Source organism: Oncorhynchus clarkii, chromosome 2 (assembly GCF_045791955.1).
Source record: "Oncorhynchus clarkii lewisi isolate Uvic-CL-2024 chromosome 2, UVic_Ocla_1.0, whole genome shotgun sequence".
Classification (NCBI taxonomy): domain Eukaryota; kingdom Metazoa; phylum Chordata; class Actinopteri; order Salmoniformes; family Salmonidae; genus Oncorhynchus; species Oncorhynchus clarkii.
In genome coordinates, this window is record NC_092148.1 from 24,160,300 (window position 1) to 24,174,007 (window position 13,708).

Consider the following 13,708-nt stretch of genomic DNA (forward strand, 5'->3'; position numbering starts at 1 on the left):
CTAGCAATTCGTCCAAATCGTCCGCCATAGCTTCAGGGTACTGCTGCTTATTGACTGTTGTCATGAACAGGAGTGCTTGATTGACAGGCGTAACCTAATTTCAAGTAGGTAAAGATTGATACCGTGTAGCTAGCGATTTATGTGTAGTGATACAGATACTGGCTATCTATGATACAATGTAAACGCCTGGGCATTACCAATCACAGGAGAAAAATATCACGTTGTCGGCAGGATTCGAAACTGCGCGGGAAGATCCCAATGGATTTCTAGTCCATCGCCTTAACCACTCGGCCACGACAACTGCTGATACTATTGAAGACAGAAACCGGTAATAGCCAACATAAAATTACAAATATATCAGACACTGACTGATATTATGTTTTAGCAAAACTCAAATTACGTTGGTAACCATTTTTTCCAGGCTGTATCACAACCGGCAGTGATTGATAGGCCCAGAGGGCAGCGCACAATTGGCCCTGCGTCATCCGGGTTTGGCAGGTGTAGGCCTTCATTGAAAATACGAATTTGTTCTTAACTGATTTGCCTAGTTAAATAATAAAAAATAAAAAATAGCAATAAGGCACCTCGGGGGATTGTGGTATATCGCCAAAGGGGGAGATCAAGCTGATCCTAACTGTTATAGGCCTATTTCTATTTTTCCCCGTTTATCAAAAGTGTTGGAAAACTTGTCAATAATCAATTGACTGGCTTTCTTGATGTCTATAGTATTCTCTCTGGTATGCAATCTGTTTTTTTTTGTCTCAGCCACTGCCTGTCACCAAGGGAGTACCCCAAGGCTCAATCCTTACTTATTGTTTAAACAGAAAACACAGGAGATTGGTGGCACCTCCTAGTGGTTAAAGCGTTGGACTAGTAACCGGAAGGTTGCAAGTTCATATCCCCGAGCTGACAAGGTACAAATCTGTCGTTCTGCCCCTGAACTGACAGTTAACCCACTGTTCCTAGGCCGTCACTGAAAATAAGAATTTGTTCTTAACTGACTTGCGTAGTTAAATAAAGGTAAAATACATTTGGGAGGAGGAGCGTGGCTGGAAGCGGAATCTGGTATCAAATGCATCAAACACATAGTTTGATTCCATTTGCTCCATTCCAGACATTATTATGAGCCGTCCTCCCCTCAGCAGCCTACACTGATATAACATTATCATAGTATTATAAAGAGAACATTGGTGAAAACTGTTAGTACAGAAATATCTGTACTATCCGACAGGATGCTCTCGATTGTGCAGTTGTAAAAGTTTGTGAGTGTTTTTGGTGACAAGCCAAATTTCTTCAGCCTCCTGAGGTTGAAAAGGCGCTGCTGCGCCTTCTTCACCACGCTGTGTGTCTGTGTGGGTGGACCATTTCAGTTTGTCCGTGATGTGTACGCCGAGGAACTTTCCACCTTCTCCACTACTGTCCCGTCGATATGGATAGGGGGCTTCTCCCTCTGCTGTTTCCTGAAGTCCACGATCATCTCCTTTGTTTTGTTGACATTGAGTGTGAGGTTATTTTCCTGACACCACACTCCGAGGGCCCTCACCTCCTCCCTGTAGGCCGTCTCGTCGTTGCTGGTAATCAAGCCTACCACTGTAGTGTCGTCTGCAAACTTGATGATTGAGTTGGAGGCGTGCATGGCCACGCAGTCATGGGTGAACAGGGAGTACAGGAGAGGGCTGAGAACGCACCCTTGTGGGGCCCCAGTGTTGAGGATCAGCGGGGTGGAGATGTTGTTTCCTACATTTCACCACCTACGGGCCGGCCCTTTTGCAATGTAACGTTAGCTAATGCATTGGAGTCGGAAGGACAAAAATGATAGCAACCTTTCCATTGGAAACAGGCTAAAAACAATCAAACATAGCCTCATATTTATCTCATTATAGCTAGCTAATACATCCGTGTGATATCCAGACAGCTAACTTTAGCTAGCTACTACTACTGGACAGTAGATGCTGTTAGCAACAACAACAAAAAACTGCATTCAACATTGCAAGGCGATGTAGCTAAGGTTATTTACTCACGTTTAGCGCAAGGGAATCGAAATCATCGTCAAGTATGTCCTCAAGAAGGGCATCTATATCTTCGCTGTCCGTTTTTCTGGGTGTATCGTCAGTGGTGCTGACGGTGTGAAGCGAGGAACAGTTTTAGCAAGCTAACGTTACATAGCTAACTACGTGATTTAGCTAACATGCTTGATGAAATAACAATGCATTTTAGGAAGGCTGGCGTTTGCAACTAATTAGCTAACGTTACATAGCTATCGTCGTTAGTTACATTGCATAAGCTTCCACTGTGTCAGTCATGGTCAACAACTTGGTTTGCTAACCTTGCTTGCTAACGTTAGTCCATTCCCCCGTACTAACGTTAGCTATCGTTAACGTTAGCCGGTTGACACTTGCATTTTACTACGCACCAGTGTTTTCTTTCTTTCCCAGTTTGCGTTAAACATTTCCCAGCCGTCGATAAATCTGAGGGAGCTTGAAGTTGTGGCGTCAAATATACATTGCGACAGAACTTTGTTTCAACCTCATCTAGCAATTCGTCCAAATCGTCCGCCATAGCTTCAGGGTACTGCTGCTTATTGACTGTTGTCATGAACAGGAGTGCTTGATTGACAGGCGTAACCTAATTTCAAGTAGGTAAAGATTGATACCGTGTAGCTAGCGATTTATGTGTAGTGATACAGATACTGGCTATCTATGATACATGGGCATTACCAATCACAGGAGAAAAATATCACGTTGTCGGCAGGATTCGAACCTGCGCGGGAAGATCCCAATGGATTTCTAGTCCATCGCCTTAACCACTCGGCCACGACAACTGCTGATACTATTGAAGACAGAAACCGGTAATAGCCAACATAAAATTACAAATATATCAGACACTGACTGATATTATGTTTTAGCAAAACTCAAATTACGTTGGTAACCATTTTTTCCAGGCTGTATCACAACCGGCAGTGATTGATAGGCCCAGAGGGCAGCGCACAATTGGCCCTGCGTCATCCGGGTTTGGCAGGTGTAGGCCTTCATTGAAAATAAGAATTTGTTCTTAACTGATTTGCCTAGTTAAATAATAAAAAATAAAAAATAGCAATAAGGCACCTCGGGGGATTGTGGTATATCGCCAAAGGGGGAGATCAAGCTGATCCTAACTGTTATAGGCCTATATCTATTTTTCCCCGTTTATCAAAAGTGTTGGAAAACTTGTCAATAATCAATTGACTGGCTTTCTTGATGTCTATAGTATTCTCTCTGGTATGCAATCTGTTTTTTTTTTGTCTCAGCCACTGCCTGTCACCAAGGGAGTACCCCAAGGCTCCATCCTTACTTATTGTTTAAACAGAAAACACAGGAGATTGGTGGCACCTCCTAGTGGTTAAAGCGTTGGACTAGTAACCGGAAGGTTGCAAGTTCAAATCCCCGAGCTGACAAGGTACAAATCTGTCATTCTGCCCCTGAACTGACAGTTAACCCACTGTTCCTAGGCCGTCACTGAAAATAAGAATTTGTTCTTAACTGACTTGCGTAGTTAAATAAAGGTAAAATACATTTGGGAGGAGGAGCTCGTAGTAATGGCTGGAAGCGGAATCAGTTGAATGGTATCAAATGCATCAAACACATAGTTTGATTCCATTTGCTCCATTCCAGACATTATTATGAGCCGTCCTCCCCTCAGCAGCCTACACTGATATAACATTATCATAGTATTATAAAGAGAACATTGGTGAAAACTGTTAGTACAGAAATATCTGTACTATCCGACAGGATGCTCTCGATTGTGCAGTTGTAAAAGTTTGTGAGTGTTTTTGGTGACAAGCCAAATTTCTTCAGCCTCCTGAGGTTGAAAAGGCGCTGCTGCGCCTTCTTCACCACGCTGTGTGTCTGTGTGGGTGGACCATTTCAGTTTGTCCGTGATGTGTACGCCGAGGAACTTTCCACCTTCTCCACTACTGTCCCGTCGATATGGATAGGGGGCTTCTCCCTCTGCTGTTTCCTGAAGTCCACGATCATCTCCTTTGTTTTGTTGACATTGAGTGTGAGGTTATTTTCCTGACACCACACTCCGAGGGCCCTCACCTCCTCCCTGTAGGCCGTCTCGTCGTTGCTGGTAATCAAGCCTACCACTGTAGTGTCGTCTGCAAACTTGATGATTGAGTTGGAGGCGTGCATGGCCACGCAGTCATGGGTGAACAGGGAGTACAGGAGAGGGCTGAGAACGCACCCTTGTGGGGCCCCAGTGTTGAGGATCAGCGGGGTGGAGATGTTGTTTCCTACATTTCACCACCTACGGGCCGGCCCTTTTGCAATGTAACGTTAGCTAATGCATTGGAGTCGGAAGGACAAAAATGATAGCAACCTTTCCATTGGAAACAGGCTAAAAACAATCAAACATAGCCTCATATTTATCTCATTATAGCTAGCTAATACATCCGTGTGATATCCAGACAGCTAACTTTAGCTAGCTACTACTACTGGACAGTAGATGCTGTTAGCAACAACAACAAAAAACTGCATTCAACATTGCAAGGCGATGTAGCTAAGGTTATTTACTCACGTTTAGCGCAAGGGAATCGAAATCATCGTCAAGTATGTCCTCAAGAAGGGCATCTATATCTTCGCTGTCCGTTTTTCTGGGTGTATCGTCAGTGGTGCTGACGGTGTGAAGCGAGGAACAGTTTTAGCAAGCTAACGTTACATAGCTAACTACGTGATTTAGCTAACATGCTTGATGAAATAACAATGCATTTTAGGAAGGCTGGCGTTTGCAACTAATTAGCTAACGTTACATAGCTATCGTCGTTAGTTACATTGCATAAGCTTCCACTGTGTCAGTCATGGTCAACAACTTGGTTTGCTAACCTTGCTTGCTAACGTTAGTCCATTCCCCCGTACTAACGTTAGCTATCGTTAACGTTAGCCGGTTGACACTTGCATTTTACTACGCACCAGTGTTTTCTTTCTTTCCCAGTTTGCGTTAAACATTTCCCAGCCGTCGATAAATCTGAGGGAGCTTGAAGTTGTGGCGTCAAATATACATTGCGACAGAACTTTGTTTCAACCTCATCTAGCAATTCGTCCAAATCGTCCGCCATAGCTTCAGGGTACTGCTGCTTATTGACTGTTGTCATGAACAGGAGTGCTTGATTGACAGGCGTAACCTAATTTCAAGTAGGTAAAGATTGATACCGTGTAGCTAGCGATTTATGTGTAGTGATACAGATACTGGCTATCTATGATACATGGGCATTACCAATCACAGGAGAAAAATATCACGTTGTCGGCAGGATTCGAACCTGCGCGGGAAGATCCCAATGGATTTCTAGTCCATCGCCTTAACCACTCGGCCACGACAACTGCTGATACTATTGAAGACAGAAACCGGTAATAGCCAACATAAAATTACAAATATATCAGACACTGACTGATATTATGTTTTAGCAAAACTCAAATTACGTTGGTAACCATTTTTTCCAGGCTGTATCACAACCGGCAGTGATTGATAGGCCCAGAGGGCAGCGCACAATTGGCCCTGCGTCATCCGGGTTTGGCAGGTGTAGGCCTTCATTGAAAATAAGAATTTGTTCTTAACTGATTTGCCTAGTTAAATAATAAAAAATAAAAAATAGCAATAAGGCACCTCGGGGGATTGTGGTATATCGCCAAAGGGGGAGATCAAGCTGATCCTAACTGTTATAGGCCTATTTCTATTTTTCCCCGTTTATCAAAAGTGTTGGAAAACTTGTCAATAATCAATTGACTGGCTTTCTTGATGTCTATAGTATTCTCTCTGGTATGCAATCTGTTTTTTTTTTTGTCTCAGCCACTGCCTGTCACCAAGGGAGTACCCCAAGGCTCCATCCTTACTTATTGTTTAAACAGAAAACACAGGAGATTGGTGGCACCTCCTAGTGGTTAAAGCGTTGGACTAGTAACCGGAAGGTTGCAAGTTCAAATCCCCGAGCTGACAAGGTACAAATCTGTCGTTCTGCCCCTGAACTGACAGTTAACCCACTGTTCCTAGGCCGTCACTGAAAATAAGAATTTGTTCTTAACTGACTTGCGTAGTTAAATAAAGGTAAAATACATTTGGGAGGAGGAGCTCGTAGTAATGGCTGGAAGCGGAATCAGTTGAATGGTATCAAATGCATCAAACACATAGTTTGATTCCATTTGCTCCATTCCAGACATTATTATGAGCCGTCCTCCCCTCAGCAGCCTACACTGATATAACATTATCATAGTATTATAAAGAGAACATTGGTGAAAACTGTTAGTACAGAAATATCTGTACTATCCGACAGGATGCTCTCGATTGTGCAGTTGTAAAAGTTTGTGAGTGTTTTTGGTGACAAGCCAAATTTCTTCAGCCTCCTGAGGTTGAAAAGGCGCTGCTGCGCCTTCTTCACCACGCTGTGTGTCTGTGTGGGTGGACCATTTCAGTTTGTCCGTGATGTGTACGCCGAGGAACTTTCCACCTTCTCCACTACTGTCCCGTCGATATGGATAGGGGGCTTCTCCCTCTGCTGTTTCCTGAAGTCCACGATCATCTCCTTTGTTTTGTTGACATTGAGTGTGAGGTTATTTTCCTGACACCACACTCCGAGGGCCCTCACCTCCTCCCTGTAGGCCGTCTCGTCGTTGCTGGTAATCAAGCCTACCACTGTAGTGTCGTCTGCAAACTTGATGATTGAGTTGGAGGCGTGCATGGCCACGCAGTCATGGGTGAACAGGGAGTACAGGAGAGGGCTGAGAACGCACCCTTGTGGGGCCCCAGTGTTGAGGATCAGCGGGGTGGAGATGTTGTTTCCTACATTTCACCACCTACGGGCCGGCCCTTTTGCAATGTAACGTTAGCTAATGCATTGGAGTCGGAAGGACAAAAATGATAGCAACCTTTCCATTGGAAACAGGCTAAAAACAATCAAACATAGCCTCATATTTATCTCATTATAGCTAGCTAATACATCCGTGTGATATCCAGACAGCTAACTTTAGCTAGCTACTACTACTGGACAGTAGATGCTGTTAGCAACAACAACAAAAAACTGCATTCAACATTGCAAGGCGATGTAGCTAAGGTTATTTACTCACGTTTAGCGCAAGGGAATCGAAATCATCGTCAAGTATGTCCTCAAGAAGGGCATCTATATCTTCGCTGTCCGTTTTTCTGGGTGTATCGTCAGTGGTGCTGACGGTGTGAAGCGAGGAACAGTTTTAGCAAGCTAACGTTACATAGCTAACTACGTGATTTAGCTAACATGCTTGATGAAATAACAATGCATTTTAGGAAGGCTGGCGTTTGCAACTAATTAGCTAACGTTACATAGCTATCGTCGTTAGTTACATTGCATAAGCTTCCACTGTGTCAGTCATGGTCAACAACTTGGTTTGCTAACCTTGCTTGCTAACGTTAGTCCATTCCCCCGTACTAACGTTAGCTATCGTTAACGTTAGCCGGTTGACACTTGCATTTTACTACGCACCAGTGTTTTCTTTCTTTCCCAGTTTGCGTTAAACATTTCCCAGCCGTCGATAAATCTGAGGGAGCTTGAAGTTGTGGCGTCAAATATACATTGCGACAGAACTTTGTTTCAACCTCATCTAGCAATTCGTCCAAATCGTCCGCCATAGCTTCAGGGTACTGCTGCTTATTGACTGTTGTCATGAACAGGAGTGCTTGATTGACAGGCGTAACCTAATTTCAAGTAGGTAAAGATTGATACCGTGTAGCTAGCGATTTATGTGTAGTGATACAGATACTGGCTATCTATGATACAATGTAAACACCTGGGCATTACCAATCACAGGAGAAAAATATCACGTTGTCGGCAGGATTCGAACCTGCGCGGGAAGATCCCAATGGATTTCTAGTCCATCGCCTTAACCACTCGGCCACGACAACTGCTGATACTATTGAAGACAGAAACCGGTAATAGCCAACATAAAATTACAAATATATCAGACACTGACTGATATTATGTTTTAGCAAAACTCAAATTACGTTGGTAACCATTTTTTCCAGGCTGTATCACAACCGGCAGTGATTGATAGGCCCAGAGGGCAGCGCACAATTGGCCCTGCGTCATCCGGGTTTGGCAGGTGTAGGCCTTCATTGAAAATAAGAATTTGTTCTTAACTGATTTGCCTAGTTAAATAATAAAAAATAAAAAATAGCAATAAGGCACCTCGGGGGATTGTGGTATATCGCCAAAGGGGGAGATCAAGCTGATCCTAACTGTTATAGGCCTATTTCTATTTTTCCCCGTTTATCAAAAGTGTTGGAAAACTTGTCAATAATCAATTGACTGGCTTTCTTGATGTCTATAGTATTCTCTCTGGTATGCAATCTGTTTTTTTTTTTGTCTCAGCCACTGCCTGTCACCAAGGGAGTACCCCAAGGCTCCATCCTTACTTATTGTTTAAACAGAAAACACAGGAGATTGGTGGCACCTCCTAGTGGTTAAAGCGTTGGACTAGTAACCGGAAGGTTGCAAGTTCAAATCCCCGAGCTGACAAGGTACAAATCTGTCGTTCTGCCCCTGAACTGACAGTTAACCCACTGTTCCTAGGCCGTCACTGAAAATAAGAATTTGTTCTTAACTGACTTGCGTAGTTAAATAAAGGTAAAATACATTTGGGAGGAGGAGCTCGTAGTAATGGCTGGAAGCGGAATCAGTTGAATGGTATCAAACACATAGTTTGATTCCATTTGCTCCATTCCAGACATTATTATGAGCCGTCCTCCCCTCAGCAGCCTACACTGATATAACATTATCATAGTATTATAAAGAGAACATTGGTGAAAACTGTTAGTACAGAAATATCTGTACTATCCGACAGGATGCTCTCGATTGTGCAGTTGTAAAAGTTTGTGAGTGTTTTTGGTGACAAGCCAAATTTCTTCAGCCTCCTGAGGTTGAAAAGGCGCTGCTGCGCCTTCTTCACCACGCTGTGTGTCTGTGTGGGTGGACCATTTCAGTTTGTCCGTGATGTGTACGCCGAGGAACTTTCCACCTTCTCCACTACTGTCCCGTCGATATGGATAGGGGGCTTCTCCCTCTGCTGTTTCCTGAAGTCCACGATCATCTCCTTTGTTTTGTTGACATTGAGTGTGAGGTTATTTTCCTGACACCACACTCCGAGGGCCCTCACCTCCTCCCTGTAGGCCGTCTCGTCGTTGCTGGTAATCAAGCCTACCACTGTAGTGTCGTCTGCAAACTTGATGATTGAGTTGGAGGCGTGCATGGCCACGCAGTCATGGGTGAACAGGGAGTACAGGAGAGGGCTGAGAACGCACCCTTGTGGGGCCCCAGTGTTGAGGATCAGCGGGGTGGAGATGTTGTTTCCTACATTTCACCACCTACGGGCCGGCCCTTTTGCAATGTAACGTTAGCTAATGCATTGGAGTCGGAAGGACAAAAATGATAGCAACCTTTCCATTGGAAACAGGCTAAAAACAATCAAACATAGCCTCATATTTATCTCATTATAGCTAGCTAATACATCCGTGTGATATCCAGACAGCTAACTTTAGCTAGCTACTACTACTGGACAGTAGATGCTGTTAGCAACAACAACAAAAAACTGCATTCAACATTGCAAGGCGATGTAGCTAAGGTTATTTACTCACGTTTAGCGCAAGGGAATCGAAATCATCGTCAAGTATGTCCTCAAGAAGGGCATCTATATCTTCGCTGTCCGTTTTTCTGGGTGTATCGTCAGTGGTGCTGACGGTGTGAAGCGAGGAACAGTTTTAGCAAGCTAACGTTACATAGCTAACTACGTGATTTAGCTAACATGCTTGATGAAATAACAATGCATTTTAGGAAGGCTGGCGTTTGCAACTAATTAGCTAACGTTACATAGCTATCGTCGTTAGTTACATTGCATAAGCTTCCACTGTGTCAGTCATGGTCAACAACTTGGTTTGCTAACCTTGCTTGCTAACGTTAGTCCATTCCCCCGTACTAACGTTAGCTATCGTTAACGTTAGCCGGTTGACACTTGCATTTTACTACGCACCAGTGTTTTCTTTCTTTCCCAGTTTGCGTTAAACATTTCCCAGCCGTCGATAAATCTGAGGGAGCTTGAAGTTGTGGCGTCAAATATACATTGCGACAGAACTTTGTTTCAACCTCATCTAGCAATTCGTCCAAATCGTCCGCCATAGCTTCAGGGTACTGCTGCTTATTGACTGTTGTCATGAACAGGAGTGCTTGATTGACAGGCGTAACCTAATTTCAAGTAGGTAAAGATTGATACCGTGTAGCTAGCGATTTATGTGTAGTGATACAGATACTGGCTATCTATGATACATGGGCATTACCAATCACAGGAGAAAAATATCACGTTGTCGGCAGGATTCGAACCTGCGCGGGAAGATCCCAATGGATTTCTAGTCCATCGCCTTAACCACTCGGCCACGACAACTGCTGATACTATTGAAGACAGAAACCGGTAATAGCCAACATAAAATTACAAATATATCAGACACTGACTGATATTATGTTTTAGCAAAACTCAAATTACGTTGGTAACCATTTTTTCCAGGCTGTATCACAACCGGCAGTGATTGATAGGCCCAGAGGGCAGCGCACAATTGGCCCTGCGTCATCCGGGTTTGGCAGGTGTAGGCCTTCATTGAAAATAAGAATTTGTTCTTAACTGATTTGCCTAGTTAAATAATAAAAAATAAAAAATAGCAATAAGGCACCTCGGGGGATTGTGGTATATCGCCAAAGGGGGAGATCAAGCTGATCCTAACTGTTATAGGCCTATTTCTATTTTTCCCCGTTTATCAAAAGTGTTGGAAAACTTGTCAATAATCAATTGACTGGCTTTCTTGATGTCTATAGTATTCTCTCTGGTATGCAATCTGTTTTTTTTTTTGTCTCAGCCACTGCCTGTCACCAAGGGAGTACCCCAAGGCTCCATCCTTACTTATTGTTTAAACAGAAAACACAGGAGATTGGTGGCACCTCCTAGTGGTTAAAGCGTTGGACTAGTAACCGGAAGGTTGCAAGTTCAAATCCCCGAGCTGACAAGGTACAAATCTGTCGTTCTGCCCCTGAACTGACAGTTAACCCACTGTTCCTAGGCCGTCACTGAAAATAAGAATTTGTTCTTAACTGACTTGCGTAGTTAAATAAAGGTAAAATACATTTGGGAGGAGGAGCTCGTAGTAATGGCTGGAAGCGGAATCAGTTGAATGGTATCAAATGCATCAAACACATAGTTTGATTCCATTTGCTCCATTCCAGACATTATTATGAGCCGTCCTCCCCTCAGCAGCCTACACTGATATAACATTATCATAGTATTATAAAGAGAACATTGGTGAAAACTGTTAGTACAGAAATATCTGTACTATCCGACAGGATGCTCTCGATTGTGCAGTTGTAAAAGTTTGTGAGTGTTTTTGGTGACAAGCCAAATTTCTTCAGCCTCCTGAGGTTGAAAAGGCGCTGCTGCGCCTTCTTCACCACGCTGTGTGTCTGTGTGGGTGGACCATTTCAGTTTGTCCGTGATGTGTACGCCGAGGAACTTTCCACCTTCTCCACTACTGTCCCGTCGATATGGATAGGGGGCTTCTCCCTCTGCTGTTTCCTGAAGTCCACGATCATCTCCTTTGTTTTGTTGACATTGAGTGTGAGGTTATTTTCCTGACACCACACTCCGAGGGCCCTCACCTCCTCCCTGTAGGCCGTCTCGTCGTTGCTGGTAATCAAGCCTACCACTGTAGTGTCGTCTGCAAACTTGATGATTGAGTTGGAGGCGTGCATGGCCACGCAGTCATGGGTGAACAGGGAGTACAGGAGAGGGCTGAGAACGCACCCTTGTGGGGCCCCAGTGTTGAGGATCAGCGGGGTGGAGATGTTGTTTCCTACATTTCACCACCTACGGGCACGTTACATAGCTATCGTCGTTAGTTACATTGCATAAGCTTCCACTGTGTCAGTCATGGTCAACAACTTGGTTTGCTAACCTTGCTTGCTAACGTTAGTCCATTCCCCCGTACTAACGTTAGCTATCGTTAACGTTAGCCGGTTGACACTTGCATTTTACTACGCACCAGTGTTTTCTTTCTTTCCCAGTTTGCGTTAAACATTTCCCAGCCGTCGATAAATCTGAGGGAGCTTGAAGTTGTGGCGTCAAATATACATTGCGACAGAACTTTGTTTCAACCTCATCTAGCAATTCGTCCAAATCGTCCGCCATAGCTTCAGGGTACTGCTGCTTATTGACTGTTGTCATGAACAGGAGTGCTTGATTGACAGGCGTAACCTAATTTCAAGTAGGTAAAGATTGATACCGTGTAGCTAGCGATTTATGTGTAGTGATACAGATACTGGCTATCTATGATACAATGTAAACACCTGGGCATTACCAATCACAGGAGAAAAATATCACGTTGTCGGCAGGATTCGAACCTGCGCGGGAAGATCCCAATGGATTTCTAGTCCATCGCCTTAACCACTCGGCCACGACAACTGCTGATACTATTGAAGACAGAAACCGGTAATAGCCAACATAAAATTACAAATATATCAGACACTGACTGATATTATGTTTTAGCAAAACTCAAATTACGTTGGTAACCATTTTTTCCAGGCTGTATCACAACCGGCAGTGATTGATAGGCCCAGAGGGCAGCGCACAATTGGCCCTGCGTCATCCGGGTTTGGCAGGTGTAGGCCTTCATTGAAAATAAGAATTTGTTCTTAACTGATTTGCCTAGTTAAATAATAAAAAATAAAAAATAGCAATAAGGCACCTCGGGGGATTGTGGTATATCGCCAAAGGGGGAGATCAAGCTGATCCTAACTGTTATAGGCCTATTTCTATTTTTCCCCGTTTATCAAAAGTGTTGGAAAACTTGTCAATAATCAATTGACTGGCTTTCTTGATGTCTATAGTATTCTCTCTGGTATGCAATCTGTTTTTTTTTTTGTCTCAGCCACTGCCTGTCACCAAGGGAGTACCCCAAGGCTCCATCCTTACTTATTGTTTAAACAGAAAACACAGGAGATTGGTGGCACCTCCTAGTGGTTAAAGCGTTGGACTAGTAACCGGAAGGTTGCAAGTTCAAATCCCCGAGCTGACAAGGTACAAATCTGTCGTTCTGCCCCTGAACTGACAGTTAACCCACTGTTCCTAGGCCGTCACTGAAAATAAGAATTTGTTCTTAACTGACTTGCGTAGTTAAATAAAGGTAAAATACATTTGGGAGGAGGAGCTCGTAGTAATGGCTGGAAGCGGAATCAGTTGAATGGTATCAAATGCATCAAACACATAGTTTGATTCCATTTGCTCCATTCCAGACATTATTATGAGCCGTCCTCCCCTCAGCAGCCTACACTGATATAACATTATCATAGTATTATAAAGAGAACATTGGTGAAAACTGTTAGTACAGAAATATCTGTACTATCCGACAGGATGCTCTCGATTGTGCAGTTGTAAAAGTTTGTGAGTGTTTTTGGTGACAAGCCAAATTTCTTCAGCCTCCTGAGGTTGAAAAGGCGCTGCTGCGCCTTCTTCACCACGCTGTGTGTCTGTGTGGGTGGACCATTTCAGTTTGTCCGTGATGTGTACGCCGAGGAACTTTCCACCTTCTCCACTACTGTCCCGTCGATATGGATAGGGGGCTTCTCCCTCTGCTGTTTCCTGAAGTCCACGATCATCTCCTTTGTTTTGTTGACATT

The 13,708-nt window shown here is 43.8% G+C and overlaps 6 non-coding genes across 6 annotated transcripts; all 6 read right to left on the reverse strand.

The window, feature by feature from the left end:
• Window positions 1-219: 219 nt before the first annotated feature.
• On the reverse strand, window positions 220-301 carry trnas-aga (transfer RNA serine (anticodon AGA)). The gene has a single exon. It is a non-coding gene; the product is annotated as a tRNA-Ser (tRNA).
• A 2,438-nt stretch (window positions 302-2,739) lies between these two features.
• Window positions 2,740-2,821, reverse strand: trnas-aga (transfer RNA serine (anticodon AGA)). Its single transcript has one exon. It is a non-coding gene; the product is annotated as a tRNA-Ser (tRNA).
• A 2,454-nt stretch (window positions 2,822-5,275) lies between these two features.
• On the reverse strand, window positions 5,276-5,357 carry trnas-aga (transfer RNA serine (anticodon AGA)). Its single transcript has one exon. It is a non-coding gene; the product is annotated as a tRNA-Ser (tRNA).
• Window positions 5,358-7,823: 2,466 nt separating this feature from the next.
• On the reverse strand, window positions 7,824-7,905 carry trnas-aga (transfer RNA serine (anticodon AGA)). Its single transcript has one exon. It is a non-coding gene; the product is annotated as a tRNA-Ser (tRNA).
• A 2,446-nt stretch (window positions 7,906-10,351) lies between these two features.
• Window positions 10,352-10,433, reverse strand: trnas-aga (transfer RNA serine (anticodon AGA)). Its single transcript has one exon. It is a non-coding gene; the product is annotated as a tRNA-Ser (tRNA).
• Window positions 10,434-12,412: 1,979 nt separating this feature from the next.
• On the reverse strand, window positions 12,413-12,494 carry trnas-aga (transfer RNA serine (anticodon AGA)). Its single transcript has one exon. It is a non-coding gene; the product is annotated as a tRNA-Ser (tRNA).
• Window positions 12,495-13,708: the final 1,214 nt, after the last annotated feature.